This window comes from Balaenoptera borealis (genome assembly GCF_965194805.1).
Source record: "Balaenoptera borealis genome assembly, chromosome: 10".
Classification (NCBI taxonomy): domain Eukaryota; kingdom Metazoa; phylum Chordata; class Mammalia; order Artiodactyla; family Balaenopteridae; genus Balaenoptera; species Balaenoptera borealis.
The window spans coordinates 27,630,626-27,647,502 of record NC_138874.1 but is presented as its reverse complement, the minus strand read 5'-3'; positions in this window follow the sequence as shown (position 1 = coordinate 27,647,502).

The following is a 16,877-nucleotide window of genomic DNA, read 5'->3' as shown; positions in this document are numbered from 1 at the left end:
GCGGAGTCTGGGTCCGGGCCAGCCACCCCGGGAGAGGCTGGGGTGCGGCTGCCTTCCAGGGCCGCCTTCTGGCGGCATGTCCACCCAGACCGGCTGGGTGGGCCCCCTCTGGCGCACGCTGTGTTGCGAGAGGCCTGAGTAGATGAGGCCTGCAGCAGTGCCCGGCAGGAGCAGCGGAAGCCTTGAGCACCGGCGATGACAAGAAAAGGCAGATCGGGGGGCAAAAAATACTACAGCACCTAGTATTCCCAGGTGGTCTCCCATCCAGGTAGTAAACAGACCCGACCCTGCTTAGCTTCCGAGGTCAGACGAGATGGGGTGCGTTTAGGGTGGTATGGCCGTAGAAGGCAGCGGGGGCCACGGGGTGACTCTTGAGGCTCAGCTTAGCTGGTGCTGGCGAATTACCACCAGTCCGGCGACCAGCCCTCTGCTGCACGGCCCTGCTGCCTGCCCAGGCAGGCGACAGGAGGCCTCGGGGACCCGGAGGTGGCAGAGTCTTGGGCGACCTTGCAACCCTGTTCGGGCGGGAACCTCCGGACCCGTAGGCGCTTGACGCTCCACCTCAGATCCCGCTCGACGCTCACAAGGACGTGGCCTCAGAGGCTTAAGGGCCAGTGGCCTGCTGTCCCTTGGGCATTACACAACCTGTCCACCCTCACAGTTCTAGGAGCAGCCCAGCCATGGCCGGGCCGGCCTTCCTGCTCGACGGCAGTTGGCCCAAAGCCACTGGGATCCACCGTTGGGCTGCCACGGCCTCTTAGCCCCAGCAAACTACCCTTTCAGCCACGCCACCCGCCAAGCACAGTTCCGATGCCTGGAGGTCAGCCGACCTGGAGAACCAGTCACGGCCCACGACCCCGCTCCTGCCTCCAGCCGTAGCGAAACGGCAGAGGGTGGGCTTTTTCCGGAGGGAGCTGTATAGAGACACACGGGCAATTAGGTGGCTGCGGCGTGGATGCGCGCTGGTGGGGACGGCCAGTTGTAGGTCGAGGGCTTCGCGTGCCTCACGGCCTTCACCTGGGCGTGCGGCGCAGTCTGGCTGCGGGCCAGCCACCACGGGAGCGGCTGGTTTATGGCTATCTTCCAGGGCCGCCTTCTGGCCGCATTTCCATCCAGACCTGCAGGGAGCGCCCCCTCCAGAGCACGCTGTGTTGGGAGGGCCCTGAGGAGGTGAGGCCTGCAGAGGCGGAGGCGGCATCAGCCGTGGGCGCCTAAAGGAGAATTTATAGTGGGAGGCAAAAAAGCCTACAGCACCTGGTATTCCCATGTGGTCTCCCATCCAAGTACTAAGCAGGCCCGACCCTGCTTAGCTTCCAGGATCAGCCGATATCGGGCGCGTTCAGGGTGGTATGGCGGTAGAAGGCTGCGGGGGCCACGGGGTGCCTCTTGAGGCTTAGCTTCCCTGGTGCTGGGGCTTGCCGACAGCCCGGCAGCCAACCCTCTCCAGCACGGCCCAGCCGCCCACCAAGGCAGGCGACAGGAGGCCTCGGGCACCCGGGATTGGCGGACTCGTGGGAGACCTCGCAGCTCAGGTCAGGCGGGACCCTCCCGGCCCACAGGAGCTTGGCCCTCTGCCCCAGATCCCGCTTGACGCCCACAAGGACGTGGCCCCGGGGGCTTAAGGGCCCGTGGCCCACGGTCCTTTGGGCATTCGCCACCCTGTCTGCCCACACAGTTCTAGGTGAAGCCCGGCCGCGGCCAGGCTGGCCCTCCTGCCCGACGGCAGTTGGCCTGAAGCCACTGGGAGGCACCATTGAGTCGGCAAGACCCCTTAGACCCAGCAAGGCCACCCTTGCCCCTCCGCCAAATGCTGAGCAAAGTTCCCTGCACCCGGTGACCGGCCGGCCCGGAGAACCATTCCCGGCCCACGACCCCACTCCCGCCCCCGGCCGTGGTGAAAGAGTGGAGGGTGGGCTTTTTCCGGAGGGAGCTGTGGAGAGACACACGGGCAGACGGGTGGCTGCGGCGTGGAGGGGCGCTGGTGTGGTCGGCCAGGTGCAGGTCGAGGGCCTCGCGGGCCTCACGATCTTCACCCGGGCCTGCGGCGGTGTCTGGGTCCGGGCCAGCCACCCCGGCAGCGGCTGGCGTGCGGTTGCCTTCCAGGGCCGCCTTCTGGGGGCATGTCCAGCCAGACCGGCGGGGATGGCCCCCTCCGGCGCACGCTGTGTCGGGAGAGGCCTGAGTAGATGAGGCCTGCAGCAGTGCCCGGCGGGAGCAGCGGAAGCCTTGAGCACCGGCGATGACAAGAAAAGGCAGATCGGGGGGCAAAAAATACTACAGCACCTAGTATTCCCAGGTGGTCTCCCATCCAGGTAGTAAACAGACCCGACCCTGCTTAGCTTCCGAGGTCAGACGAGATGGGGTGCGTTTAGGGTGGTATGGCCGTAGAAGGCAGCGGGGGCCACGGGGTGACTCTTGAGGCTCAGCTTAGCCGGTGCTGGCGAATTACCACCAGTCCGGCGACCAGCCCTCTGCTGCACGGCCCTGCTGCCTGCCCAGGCAGGCGACAGGAGGCCTCGGGGACCCGGAGGTGGCAGAGTCTTGGGCGACCTTGCAACCCTGTTTGGGCGGGAACCTCCGGACCCGTAGGCGCTTGACGCTCCACCTCAGATCCCGCTCGACGCTCACAAGGACGTGGCCTCAGAGGCTTAAGGGCCAGTGGCCTGCTGTCCCTTGGGCATTACACAACCTGTCCACCCTCACAGTTCTAGGAGCAGCCCAGCCATGGCCGGGCCGGCCTTCCTGCTCGACGGCAGTTGGCCCAAAGCCACTGGGATCCACCGTTGGGCTGCCACGGCCTCTTAGCCCCAGCAAACTACCCTTTCAGCCACGCCACCCGCCAAGCACAGTTCCGATGCCTGGAGGTCAGCCGACCTGGAGAACCAGTCACGGCCCACGACCCCGCTCCTGCCTCCAGCCGTAGCGAAACGGCAGAGGGTGGGCTTTTTCCGGAGGGAGCTGTATAGAGACACACGGGCAATTAGGTGGCTGCGGCGTGGATGCGCGCTGGTGGGGACGGCCAGTTGTAGGTCGAGGGCTTCGCGTGCCTCACGGCCTTCACCTGGGCGTGCGGCGCAGTCTGGCTGCGGGCCAGCCACCACGGGAGCGGCTGGTTTATGGCTATCTTCCAGGGCCGCCTTCTGGCCGCATTTCCATCCAGACCTGCAGGGAGCGCCCCCTCCAGAGCACGCTGTGTTGGGAGGGCCCTGAGGAGGTGAGGCCTGCAGAGGCGGAGGCGGCATCAGCCGTGGGCGCCTAAAGGAGAATTTATAGTGGGAGGCAAAAAAGCCTACAGCACCTGGTATTCCCATGTGGTCTCCCATCCAAGTACTAAGCAGGCCCGACCCTGCTTAGCTTCCAGGATCAGCCGATATCGGGCGCGTTCAGGGTGGTATGGCGGTAGAAGGCTGCGGGGGCCACGGGGTGCCTCTTGAGGCTTAGCTTCCCTGGTGCTGGGGCTTGCCGACAGCCCGGCAGCCAACCCTCTCCAGCACGGCCCAGCCGCCCACCAAGGCAGGCGACAGGAGGCCTCGGGCACCCGGGATTGGCGGACTCGTGGGAGACCTCGCAGCTCAGGTCAGGCGGGACCCTCCCGGCGCACAGGAGCTTGGCCCTCTGCCCCAGATCCCGCTTGACGCCCACAAGGACGTGGCCCCGGGGGCTTAAGGGCCCGTGGCCCACGGTCCTTTGGGCATTCGCCACCCTGTCTGCCCACACAGTTCTAGGTGAAGCCCGGCCGCGGCCAGGCTGGCCCTCCTGCCTGAAGGCAGTTAGCCCAAAGCCACTGGGAGCCACCATTGATGCGGCACGGCCCCTTGGACCCAGCAAGGCCACCCTTGCCCACACGCCACCCGCTGAGCACAGTTCCCAGCGCATGGTGGCCGGCTGGCCCGGAGAACCGGACCGGCCCAGGACCCCGCTCCCGCCCCCGGCCATGGCGAAACAGCGGAGGGTGGGCTTTTTCCGGAGGGAGCTGTGGAGAGACACAGAGGCAGCCAGGTGGCTGCGGCGCAGATGGGCGCTGGTTGGGTTGGCCACGGGCAGGTCGAGGGCCTCGCGGGCCTCACGATCTTCACCCGGGCCTGCAGCGGAGTCTGGGTCCGGGCCAGCCACCCCGGGAGAGGCTGGGGTGCGGCTGCCTTCCAGGGCCGCCTTCTGGCGGCATGTCCACCCAGACCGGCTGGGTGGGCCCCCTCTGGCGCACGCTGTGTTGCGAGAGGCCTGAGTAGATGAGGCCTGCAGCAGTGCCCGGCGGGAGCAGCGGAAGCCTTGAGCACCGGCGATGACAAGAAAAGGCAGATCGGGGGGCAAAAAATACTACAGCACCTAGTATTCCCAGGTGGTCTCCCATCCAGGTAGTAAACAGACCCGACCCTGCTTAGCTTCCGAGGTCAGACGAGATGGGGTGCGTTTAGGGTGGTATGGCCGTAGAAGGCAGCGGGGGCCACGGGGTGACTCTTGAGGCTCAGCTTAGCTGGTGCTGGCGAATTACCACCAGTCCGGCGACCAGCCCTCTGCTGCACGGCCCTGCTGCCTGCCCAGGCAGGCGACAGGAGGCCTCGGGGACCCGGAGGTGGCAGAGTCTTGGGCGACCTTGCAACCCTGTTCGGGCGGGAACCTCCGGACCCGTAGGCGCTTGACGCTCCACCTCAGATCCCGCTCGACGCTCACAAGGACGTGGCCTCAGAGGCTTAAGGGCCAGTGGCCTGCTGTCCCTTGGGCATTACACAACCTGTCCACCCTCGCAGTTCTAGGAGCAGCCCAGCCATGGCCGGGCCGGCCTTCCTGCTCGACGGCAGTTGGCCCAAAGCCACTGGGATCCACCGTTGGGCTGCCACGGCCTCTTAGCCCCAGCAAACTACCCTTTCAGCCACGCCACCCGCCAAGCACAGTTCCGATGCCTGGAGGTCAGCCGACCTGGAGAACCAGTCACGGCCCACGACCCCGCTCCTGCCTCCAGCCGTAGCGAAACGGCAGAGGGTGGGCTTTTTCCGGAGGGAGCTGTATAGAGACACACGGGCAATTAGGTGGCTGCGGCGTGGATGCGCGCTGGTGGGGACGGCCAGTTGTAGGTCGAGGGCTTCGCGTGCCTCACGGCCTTCACCTGGGCGTGCGGCGCAGTCTGGCTGCGGGCCAGCCACCACGGGAGCGGCTGGTTTATGGCTATCTTCCAGGGCCGCCTTCTGGCCGCATTTCCATCCAGACCTGCGGGGAGCGCCCCCTCCAGAGCACGCTGTGTTGGGAGGGCCCTGAGGAGGTGAGGCCTGCAGAGGCGGAGGCGGCATCAGCCGTGGGCGCCTAAAGGAGAATTTATAGTGGGAGGCAAAAAAGCCTACAGCACCTGGTATTCCCATGTGGTCTCCCATCCAAGTACTAAGCAGGCCCGACCCTGCTTAGCTTCCAGGATCAGACGATATCGGGCGCGTTCAGGGTGGTATGGCGGTAGAAGGCTGCGGGGGCCACGGGGTGCCTCTTGAGGCTTAGCTTCCCTGGTGCTGGGGCTTGCCGACAGCCCGGCAGCCAACCCTCTCCAGCACGGCCCAGCCGCCCACCAAGGCAGGCGACAGGAGGCCTCGGGCACCCGGGATTGGCGGACTCGTGGGAGACCTCGCAGCTCAGGTCAGGCGGGACCCTCCCGGCCCACAGGAGCTTGGCCCTCTGCCCCAGATCCCGCTTGACGCCCACAAGGACGTGGCCCCGGGGGCTTAAGGGCCCGTGGCCCACGGTCCTTTGGGCATTCGCCACCCTGTCTGCCCACACAGTTCTAGGTGAAGCCCGGCCGCGGCCAGGCTGGCCCTCCTGCCCGACGGCAGTTGGCCTGAAGCCACTGGGAGGCACCATTGAGTCAGCAAGACCCCTTAGACCCAGCAAGGCCACCCTTGCCCCTCCGCCAAATGCTGAGCAAAGTTCCCTGCACCCGGTGACCGGCCGGCCCGGAGAACCATTCCCGGCCCACGACCCCACTCCCGCCCCCGGCCGTGGTGAAAGAGTGGAGGGTGGGCTTTTTCCGGAGGGAGCTGTGGAGAGACACACGGGCAGACGGGTGGCTGCGGCGTGGAGGGGCGCTGGTGTGGTCGGCCAGGTGCAGGTCGAGGGCCTCGCGGGCCTCACGATCTTCACCCGGGCCTGCGGCGGTGTCTGGGTCCGGGCCAGCCACCCCGGCAGCGGCTGGCGTGCGGTTGCCTTCCAGGGCCGCCTTCTGGGGGCATGTCCAGCCAGACCGGCGGGGATGGCCCCCTCCGGCGCACGCTGTGTCGGGAGAGGCCTGAGTAGATGAGGCCTGCAGCAGTGCCCGGCGGGGGCAGAGGAAGCCTTGAGTACCGGCCACTACAAGAAAAGGGCAATCGGGGGGCAAAACATACTACAGCACCTAGTATGCCCAGGGGGTCTCCCATCCAGGTAGTAAACAGACCCGACCCTGCTTAGCTTCGGAGATCAGACGAGATGGGGTGCGTATAGGGTGGTATGGCCGTAGAAGGCAGCGGGGCCCACGGGGTGCCTCTTGAGGCTCAGCTTACCTGGTGCTGGCGAATTACCGCCAGTCCGGCGACCAGCCCTCTGCAGCACGGCCCTGCGGCCCGCCCAGGCAGGCGATAGCAGGCTTCGGGGTCCGGGGGTGGTGGAGTCTTGGACGCTCTAGCAGCTCAGTTCTGGCGGGAACATCCAGGCACATAGGCGCATGGCGAACCGCCCCAGATCCCGCTCGACGCTCACAAAGACGTGGCTCTGAAGGCTTAAGGGTCCGTGGTCCACGGTCCCTTGGGCATTCCCCACCCTGTCCACCCACGCAGTGCTAGGTGCAGTCCAGCCGCGGCCGGGCTGGCCCTCCTGCCTGAAGGCAGTTAGCCCAAAGCCACTGGGAGCCACCATTGATGCGGCACGGCCCCTTGGACCCAGCAAGGCCACCCTTGCCCACACGCCACCCGCTGAGCACAGTTCCCAGCGCATGGTGGCCGGCTGGCCCGGAGAACCGGACCGGCCCAGGACCCCGCTCCCGCCCCCGGCCATGGCGAAACAGCGGAGGGTGGGCTTTTTCCGGAGGGAGCTGTGGAGAGACACAGAGGCAGCCAGGTGGCTGCGGCGCAGATGGGCGCTGGTTGGGTTGGCCACGGGCAGGTCGAGGGCCTCGCGGGCCTCACGATCTTCACCCGGGCCTGCAGCGGAGTCTGGGTCCGGGCCAGCCACCCCGGGAGAGGCTGGGGTGCGGCTGCCTTCCAGGGCCGCCTTCTGGCGGCATGTCCACCCAGACCGGCTGGGTGGGCCCCCTCTGGCGCACGCTGTGTTGCGAGAGGCCTGAGTAGATGAGGCCTGCAGCAGTGCCCGGCGGGAGCAGCGGAAGCCTTGAGCACCGGCGATGACAAGAAAAGGCAGATCGGGGGGCAAAAAATACTACAGCACCTAGTATTCCCAGGTGGTCTCCCATCCAGGTAGTAAACAGACCCGACCCTGCTTAGCTTCCGAGGTCAGACGAGATGGGGTGCGTTTAGGGTGGTATGGCCGTAGAAGGCAGCGGGGGCCACGGGGTGACTCTTGAGGCTCAGCTTAGCTGGTGCTGGCGAATTACCACCAGTCTGGCGACCAGCCCTCTGCTGCACGGCCCTGCTGCCTGCCCAGGCAGGCGACAGGAGGCCTCGGGGACCCGGAGGTGGCAGAGTCTTGGGCGACCTTGCAACCCTGTTCGGGCGGGAACCTCCGGACCCGTAGGCGCTTGACGCTCCACCTCAGATCCCGCTCGACGCTCACAAGGACGTGGCCTCAGAGGCTTAAGGGCCGGTGGCCTGCTGTCCCTTGGGCATTACACAACCTGTCCACCCTCGCAGTTCTAGGAGCAGCCCAGCCATGGCCGGGCCGGCCTTCCTGCTCGACGGCAGTTGGCCCAAAGCCACTGGGATCCACCGTTGGGCTGCCACGGCCTCTTAGCCCCAGCAAACTACCCTTTCAGCCACGCCACCCGCCAAGCACAGTTCCGATGCCTGGAGGTCAGCCGACCTGGAGAACCAGTCACGGCCCACGACCCCGCTCCTGCCTCCAGCCGTAGCGAAACGGCAGAGGGTGGGCTTTTTCCGGAGGGAGCTGTATAGAGACACACGGGCAATTAGGTGGCTGCGGCGTGGATGCGCGCTGGTGGGGACGGCCAGTTGTAGGTCGAGGGCTTCGCGTGCCTCACGGCCTTCACCTGGGCGTGCGGCGCAGTCTGGCTGCGGGCCAGCCACCACGGGAGCGGCTGGTTTATGGCTATCTTCCAGGGCCGCCTTCTGGCCGCATTTCCATCCAGACCTGCGGGGAGCGCCCCCTCCAGAGCACGCTGTGTTGGGAGGGCCCTGAGGAGGTGAGGCCTGCAGAGGCGGAGGCGGCATCAGCCGTGGGCGCCTAAAGGAGAATTTATAGTGGGAGGCAAAAAAGCCTACAGCACCTGGTATTCCCATGTGGTCTCCCATCCAAGTACTAAGCAGGCCCGACCCTGCTTAGCTTCCAGGATCAGACGATATCGGGCGCGTTCAGGGTGGTATGGCGGTAGAAGGCTGCGGGGGCCACGGGGTGCCTCTTGAGGCTTAGCTTCCCTGGTGCTGGGGCTTGCCGACAGCCCGGCAGCCAACCCTCTCCAGCACGGCCCAGCCGCCCACCAAGGCAGGCGACAGGAGGCCTCGGGCACCCGGGATTGGCGGACTCGTGGGAGACCTCGCAGCTCAGGTCAGGCGGGACCCTCCCGGCCCACAGGAGCTTGGCCCTCTGCCCCAGATCCCGCTTGACGCCCACAAGGACGTGGCCCCGGGGGCTTAAGGGCCCGTGGCCCACGGTCCTTTGGGCATTCGCCACCCTGTCTGCCCACACAGTTCTAGGTGAAGCCCGGCCGCGGCCAGGCTGGCCCTCCTGCCCGACGGCAGTTGGCCTGAAGCCACTGGGAGGCACCATTGAGTCAGCAAGACCCCTTAGACCCAGCAAGGCCACCCTTGCCCCTCCGCCAAATGCTGAGCAAAGTTCCCTGCACCCGGTGACCGGCCGGCCCGGAGAACCATTCCCGGCCCACGACCCCACTCCCGCCCCCGGCCGTGGTGAAAGAGTGGAGGGTGGGCTTTTTCCGGAGGGAGCTGTGGAGAGACACACGGGCAGACGGGTGGCTGCGGCGTGGAGGGGCGCTGGTGTGGTCGGCCAGGTGCAGGTCGAGGGCCTCGCGGGCCTCACGATCTTCACCCGGGCCTGCGGCGGTGTCTGGGTCCGGGCCAGCCACCCCGGCAGCGGCTGGCGTGCGGTTGCCTTCCAGGGCCGCCTTCTGGGGGCATGTCCAGCCAGACCGGCGGGGATGGCCCCCTCCGGCGCACGCTGTGTCGGGAGAGGCCTGAGTAGATGAGGCCTGCAGCAGTGCCCGGCGGGGGCAGAGGAAGCCTTGAGTACCGGCCACTACAAGAAAAGGGCAATCGGGGGGCAAAACATACTACAGCACCTAGTATGCCCAGGGGGTCTCCCATCCAGGTAGTAAACAGACCCGACCCTGCTTAGCTTCGGAGATCAGACGAGATGGGGTGCGTATAGGGTGGTATGGCCGTAGAAGGCAGCGGGGCCCACGGGGTGCCTCTTGAGGCTCAGCTTACCTGGTGCTGGCGAATTACCGCCAGTCCGGCGACCAGCCCTCTGCAGCACGGCCCTGCGGCCCGCCCAGGCAGGCGATAGCAGGCTTCGGGGTCCGGGGGTGGTGGAGTCTTGGACGCTCTAGCAGCTCAGTTCTGGCGGGAACATCCAGGCACATAGGCGCATGGCGAACCGCCCCAGATCCCGCTCGACGCTCACAAAGACGTGGCTCTGAAGGCTTAAGGGTCCGTGGTCCACGGTCCCTTGGGCATTCCCCACCCTGTCCACCCACGCAGTGCTAGGTGCAGTCCAGCCGCGGCCGGGCTGGCCCTCCTGCCTGAAGGCAGTTAGCCCAAAGCCACTGGGAGCCACCATTGATGCGGCACGGCCCCTTGGACCCAGCAAGGCCACCCTTGCCCACACGCCACCCGCTGAGCACAGTTCCCAGCGCATGGTGGCCGGCTGGCCCGGAGAACCGGACCGGCCCAGGACCCCGCTCCCGCCCCCGGCCATGGCGAAACAGCGGAGGGTGGGCTTTTTCCGGAGGGAGCTGTGGAGAGACACAGAGGCAGCCAGGTGGCTGCGGCGCAGATGGGCGCTGGTTGGGTTGGCCACGGGCAGGTCGAGGGCCTCGCGGGCCTCACGATCTTCACCCGGGCCTGCAGCGGAGTCTGGGTCCGGGCCAGCCACCCCGGGAGAGGCTGGGGTGCGGCTGCCTTCCAGGGCCGCCTTCTGGCGGCATGTCCACCCAGACCGGCTGGGTGGGCCCCCTCTGGCGCACGCTGTGTTGCGAGAGGCCTGAGTAGATGAGGCCTGCAGCAGTGCCCGGCGGGAGCAGCGGAAGCCTTGAGCACCGGCGATGACAAGAAAAGGCAGATCGGGGGGCAAAAAATACTACAGCACCTAGTATTCCCAGGTGGTCTCCCATCCAGGTAGTAAACAGACCCGACCCTGCTTAGCTTCCGAGGTCAGACGAGATGGGGTGCGTTTAGGGTGGTATGGCCGTAGAAGGCAGCGGGGGCCACGGGGTGACTCTTGAGGCTCAGCTTAGCTGGTGCTGGCGAATTACCACCAGTCTGGCGACCAGCCCTCTGCTGCACGGCCCTGCTGCCTGCCCAGGCAGGCGACAGGAGGCCTCGGGGACCCGGAGGTGGCAGAGTCTTGGGCGACCTTGCAACCCTGTTCGGGCGGGAACCTCCGGACCCGTAGGCGCTTGACGCTCCACCTCAGATCCCGCTCGACGCTCACAAGGACGTGGCCTCAGAGGCTTAAGGGCCGGTGGCCTGCTGTCCCTTGGGCATTACACAACCTGTCCACCCTCGCAGTTCTAGGAGCAGCCCAGCCATGGCCGGGCCGGCCTTCCTGCTCGACGGCAGTTGGCCCAAAGCCACTGGGATCCACCGTTGGGCTGCCACGGCCTCTTAGCCCCAGCAAACTACCCTTTCAGCCACGCCACCCGCCAAGCACAGTTCCGATGCCTGGAGGTCAGCCGACCTGGAGAACCAGTCACGGCCCACGACCCCGCTCCTGCCTCCAGCCGTAGCGAAACGGCAGAGGGTGGGCTTTTTCCGGAGGGAGCTGTATAGAGACACACGGGCAATTAGGTGGCTGCGGCGTGGATGCGCGCTGGTGGGGACGGCCAGTTGTAGGTCGAGGGCTTCGCGTGCCTCACGGCCTTCACCTGGGCGTGCGGCGCAGTCTGGCTGCGGGCCAGCCACCACGGGAGCGGCTGGTTTATGGCTATCTTCCAGGGCCGCCTTCTGGCCGCATTTCCATCCAGACCTGCGGGGAGCGCCCCCTCCAGAGCACGCTGTGTTGGGAGGGCCCTGAGGAGGTGAGGCCTGCAGAGGCGGAGGCGGCATCAGCCGTGGGCGCCTAAAGGAGAATTTATAGTGGGAGGCAAAAAAGCCTACAGCACCTGGTATTCCCATGTGGTCTCCCATCCAAGTACTAAGCAGGCCCGACCCTGCTTAGCTTCCAGGATCAGACGATATCGGGCGCGTTCAGGGTGGTATGGCGGTAGAAGGCTGCGGGGGCCACGGGGTGCCTCTTGAGGCTTAGCTTCCCTGGTGCTGGGGCTTGCCGACAGCCCGGCAGCCAACCCTCTCCAGCACGGCCCAGCCGCCCACCAAGGCAGGCGACAGGAGGCCTCGGGCACCCGGGATTGGCGGACTCGTGGGAGACCTCGCAGCTCAGGTCAGGCGGGACCCTCCCGGCCCACAGGAGCTTGGCCCTCTGCCCCAGATCCCGCTTGACGCCCACAAGGACGTGGCCCCGGGGGCTTAAGGGCCCGTGGCCCACGGTCCTTTGGGCATTCGCCACCCTGTCTGCCCACACAGTTCTAGGTGAAGCCCGGCCGCGGCCAGGCTGGCCCTCCTGCCCGACGGCAGTTGGCCTGAAGCCACTGGGAGGCACCATTGAGTCGGCAAGACCCCTTAGACCCAGCAAGGCCACCCTTGCCCCTCCGCCAAATGCTGAGCAAAGTTCCCTGCACCCGGTGACCGGCCGGCCCGGAGAACCATTCCCGGCCCACGACCCCACTCCCGCCCCCGGCCGTGGTGAAAGAGTGGAGGGTGGGCTTTTTCCGGAGGGAGCTGTGGAGAGACACACGGGCAGACGGGTGGCTGCGGCGTGGAGGGGCGCTGGTGTGGTCGGCCAGGTGCAGGTCGAGGGCCTCGCGGGCCTCACGATCTTCACCCGGGCCTGCGGCGGTGTCTGGGTCCGGGCCAGCCACCCCGGCAGCGGCTGGCGTGCGGTTGCCTTCCAGGGCCGCCTTCTGGGGGCATGTCCAGCCAGACCGGCGGGGATGGCCCCCTCCGGCGCACGCTGTGTCGGGAGAGGCCTGAGTAGATGAGGCCTGCAGCAGTGCCCGGCGGGAGCAGCGGAAGCCTTGAGCACCGGCGATGACAAGAAAAGGCAGATCGGGGGGCAAAAAATACTACAGCACCTAGTATTCCCAGGTGGTCTCCCATCCAGGTAGTAAACAGACCCGACCCTGCTTAGCTTCCGAGGTCAGACGAGATGGGGTGCGTTTAGGGTGGTATGGCCGTAGAAGGCAGCGGGGGCCACGGGGTGACTCTTGAGGCTCAGCTTAGCCGGTGCTGGCGAATTACCACCAGTCCGGCGACCAGCCCTCTGCTGCACGGCCCTGCTGCCTGCCCAGGCAGGCGACAGGAGGCCTCGGGGACCCGGAGGTGGCAGAGTCTTGGGCGACCTTGCAACCCTGTTTGGGCGGGAACCTCCGGACCCGTAGGCGCTTGACGCTCCACCTCAGATCCCGCTCGACGCTCACAAGGACGTGGCCTCAGAGGCTTAAGGGCCAGTGGCCTGCTGTCCCTTGGGCATTACACAACCTGTCCACCCTCACAGTTCTAGGAGCAGCCCAGCCATGGCCGGGCCGGCCTTCCTGCTCGACGGCAGTTGGCCCAAAGCCACTGGGATCCACCGTTGGGCTGCCACGGCCTCTTAGCCCCAGCAAACTACCCTTTCAGCCACGCCACCCGCCAAGCACAGTTCCGATGCCTGGAGGTCAGCCGACCTGGAGAACCAGTCACGGCCCACGACCCCGCTCCTGCCTCCAGCCGTAGCGAAACGGCAGAGGGTGGGCTTTTTCCGGAGGGAGCTGTATAGAGACACACGGGCAATTAGGTGGCTGCGGCGTGGATGCGCGCTGGTGGGGACGGCCAGTTGTAGGTCGAGGGCTTCGCGTGCCTCACGGCCTTCACCTGGGCGTGCGGCGCAGTCTGGCTGCGGGCCAGCCACCACGGGAGCGGCTGGTTTATGGCTATCTTCCAGGGCCGCCTTCTGGCCGCATTTCCATCCAGACCTGCAGGGAGCGCCCCCTCCAGAGCACGCTGTGTTGGGAGGGCCCTGAGGAGGTGAGGCCTGCAGAGGCGGAGGCGGCATCAGCCGTGGGCGCCTAAAGGAGAATTTATAGTGGGAGGCAAAAAAGCCTACAGCACCTGGTATTCCCATGTGGTCTCCCATCCAAGTACTAAGCAGGCCCGACCCTGCTTAGCTTCCAGGATCAGCCGATATCGGGCGCGTTCAGGGTGGTATGGCGGTAGAAGGCTGCGGGGGCCACGGGGTGCCTCTTGAGGCTTAGCTTCCCTGGTGCTGGGGCTTGCCGACAGCCCGGCAGCCAACCCTCTCCAGCACGGCCCAGCCGCCCACCAAGGCAGGCGACAGGAGGCCTCGGGCACCCGGGATTGGCGGACTCGTGGGAGACCTCGCAGCTCAGGTCAGGCGGGACCCTCCCGGCCCACAGGAGCTTGGCCCTCTGCCCCAGATCCCGCTTGACGCCCACAAGGACGTGGCCCCGGGGGCTTAAGGGCCCGTGGCCCACGGTCCTTTGGGCATTCGCCACCCTGTCTGCCCACACAGTTCTAGGTGAAGCCCGGCCGCGGCCAGGCTGGCCCTCCTGCCCGACGGCAGTTGGCCTGAAGCCACTGGGAGGCACCATTGAGTCGGCAAGACCCCTTAGACCCAGCAAGGCCACCCTTGCCCCTCCGCCAAATGCTGAGCAAAGTTCCCTGCACCCGGTGACCGGCCGGCCCGGAGAACCATTCCCGGCCCACGACCCCACTCCCGCCCCCGGCCGTGGTGAAAGAGTGGAGGGTGGGCTTTTTCCGGAGGGAGCTGTGGAGAGACACACGGGCAGACGGGTGGCTGCGGCGTGGAGGGGCGCTGGTGTGGTCGGCCAGGTGCAGGTCGAGGGCCTCGCGGGCCTCACGATCTTCACCCGGGCCTGCGGCGGTGTCTGGGTCCGGGCCAGCCACCCCGGCAGCGGCTGGCGTGCGGTTGCCTTCCAGGGCCGCCTTCTGGGGGCATGTCCAGCCAGACCGGCGGGGATGGCCCCCTCCGGCGCACGCTGTGTCGGGAGAGGCCTGAGTAGATGAGGCCTGCAGCAGTGCCCGGCGGGAGCAGCGGAAGCCTTGAGCACCGGCGATGACAAGAAAAGGCAGATCGGGGGGCAAAAAATACTACAGCACCTAGTATTCCCAGGTGGTCTCCCATCCAGGTAGTAAACAGACCCGACCCTGCTTAGCTTCCGAGGTCAGACGAGATGGGGTGCGTTTAGGGTGGTATGGCCGTAGAAGGCAGCGGGGGCCACGGGGTGACTCTTGAGGCTCAGCTTAGCCGGTGCTGGCGAATTACCACCAGTCCGGCGACCAGCCCTCTGCTGCACGGCCCTGCTGCCTGCCCAGGCAGGCGACAGGAGGCCTCGGGGACCCGGAGGTGGCAGAGTCTTGGGCGACCTTGCAACCCTGTTTGGGCGGGAACCTCCGGACCCGTAGGCGCTTGACGCTCCACCTCAGATCCCGCTCGACGCTCACAAGGACGTGGCCTCAGAGGCTTAAGGGCCAGTGGCCTGCTGTCCCTTGGGCATTACACAACCTGTCCACCCTCACAGTTCTAGGAGCAGCCCAGCCATGGCCGGGCCGGCCTTCCTGCTCGACGGCAGTTGGCCCAAAGCCACTGGGATCCACCGTTGGGCTGCCACGGCCTCTTAGCCCCAGCAAACTACCCTTTCAGCCACGCCACCCGCCAAGCACAGTTCCGATGCCTGGAGGTCAGCCGACCTGGAGAACCAGTCACGGCCCACGACCCCGCTCCTGCCTCCAGCCGTAGCGAAACGGCAGAGGGTGGGCTTTTTCCGGAGGGAGCTGTATAGAGACACACGGGCAATTAGGTGGCTGCGGCGTGGATGCGCGCTGGTGGGGACGGCCAGTTGTAGGTCGAGGGCTTCGCGTGCCTCACGGCCTTCACCTGGGCGTGCGGCGCAGTCTGGCTGCGGGCCAGCCACCACGGGAGCGGCTGGTTTATGGCTATCTTCCAGGGCCGCCTTCTGGCCGCATTTCCATCCAGACCTGCAGGGAGCGCCCCCTCCAGAGCACGCTGTGTTGGGAGGGCCCTGAGGAGGTGAGGCCTGCAGAGGCGGAGGCGGCATCAGCCGTGGGCGCCTAAAGGAGAATTTATAGTGGGAGGCAAAAAAGCCTACAGCACCTGGTATTCCCATGTGGTCTCCCATCCAAGTACTAAGCAGGCCCGACCCTGCTTAGCTTCCAGGATCAGCCAATATCGGGCGCGTTCAGGGTGGTATGGCGGTAGAAGGCTGCGGGGGCCACGGGGTGCCTCTTGAGGCTTAGCTTCCCTGGTGCTGGGGCTTGCCGACAGCCCGGCAGCCAACCCTCTCCAGCACGGCCCAGCCGCCCACCAAGGCAGGCGACAGGAGGCCTCGGGCACCCGGGATTGGCGGACTCGTGGGAGACCTCGCAGCTCAGGTCAGGCGGGACCCTCCCGGCCCACAGGAGCTTGGCCCTCTGCCCCAGATCCCGCTTGACGCCCACAAGGACGTGGCCCCGGGGGCTTAAGGGCCCGTGGCCCACGGTCCTTTGGGCATTCGCCACCCTGTCTGCCCACACAGTTCTAGGTGAAGCCCGGCCGCGGCCAGGCTGGCCCTCCTGCCCGACGGCAGTTGGCCTGAAGCCACTGGGAGGCACCATTGAGTCGGCAAGACCCCTTAGACCCAGCAAGGCCACCCTTGCCCCTCCGCCAAATGCTGAGCAAAGTTCCCTGCACCCGGTGACCGGCCGGCCCGGAGAACCATTCCCGGCCCACGACCCCACTCCCGCCCCCGGCCGTGGTGAAAGAGTGGAGGGTGGGCTTTTTCCGGAGGGAGCTGTGGAGAGACACACGGGCAGACGGGTGGCTGCGGCGTGGAGGGGCGCTGGTGTGGTCGGCCAGGTGCAGGTCGAGGGCCTCGCGGGCCTCACGATCTTCACCCGGGCCTGCGGCGGTGTCTGGGTCCGGGCCAGCCACCCCGGCAGCGGCTGGCGTGCGGTTGCCTACCAGGGCCGCCTTCTGGGGGCATGTCCAGCCAGACCGGCGGGGATGGCCCCCTCCGGCGCACGCTGTGTCGGGAGAGGCCTGAGTAGATGAGGCCTGCAGCAGTGCCCGGCGGGGGCAGAGGAAGCCTTGAGCACCGGCGATGACAAGAAAAGGCAGATCGGGGGGCAAAAAATACTACAGCACCTAGTATTCCCAGGTGGTCTCCCATCCAGGTAGTAAACAGACCCGACCCTGCTTAGCTTCCGAGGTCAGACGAGATGGGGTGCGTTTAGGGTGGTATGGCCGTAGAAGGCAGTGGGGGCCACGGGGTGACTCTTGAGGCTCAGCTTAGCTGGTGCTGGCGAATTACCACCAGTCCGGCGACCAGCCCTCTGCTGCACGGCCCTGCTGCCTGCCCAGGCAGGCGACAGGAGGCCTCGGGGACCCGGAGGTGGCAGAGTCTTGGGCGACCTTGCAAC